Genomic DNA, 592 nt, shown 5'->3' on the forward strand with positions numbered 1-592 from the left:
GGAGAGCTTTTAAATAAGCTAACAAAGCACAGACTACCTTAGGTAACACTGATATTTTTATGTGCACGCTGGCTTGAAAACATTTGCGATAGCTTTCGCTTTTTCCTATTCGGAACTGCGAATTAAAAAGATACTTCTAATCACTTTCTATATTTACGCTTAAAGTAGAGTGGACTAAAATATAAGATATTGTTTTCCGCCTTGAGACGTCTTACCGTTTCTTGGGTACGGCGTGTAATCGATCGATAATTTTTGTTTTCTAAGATGTTTGTGACAATGTGAAATTATTATCAACGCTTACCGGTGGCGACTTAGATGAAATGCGACGTATAGCAGTATAACACATGTATAAAAAAAAAGCCAGCAACCGAAGAGCGCAATGTAAGACCTGCAAAATTGGCCACTGCGCAGCAAGAGACACAGGGTCAGACCAAGTTTTTCCTTTTAAGCCTTGCAACAAATTGTTTCATTCAAGTTTGTCATTATCTTCTTCCTGAGCGCACCCATGCCAGTTAATTGAGCGCATCACTCTTCCATGACGTGTAGTCGTAACCGGTTACTGCGAAAGTGCTACATCAATTCCACTTCAACA

The sequence above is a fragment of the Amblyomma mixtum genome, chromosome 2 (assembly GCF_055824585.1).
Source record: "Amblyomma mixtum isolate Tamu chromosome 2, ASM5582458v1, whole genome shotgun sequence".
Lineage (NCBI taxonomy): Eukaryota > Metazoa > Arthropoda > Arachnida > Ixodida > Ixodidae > Amblyomma > Amblyomma mixtum.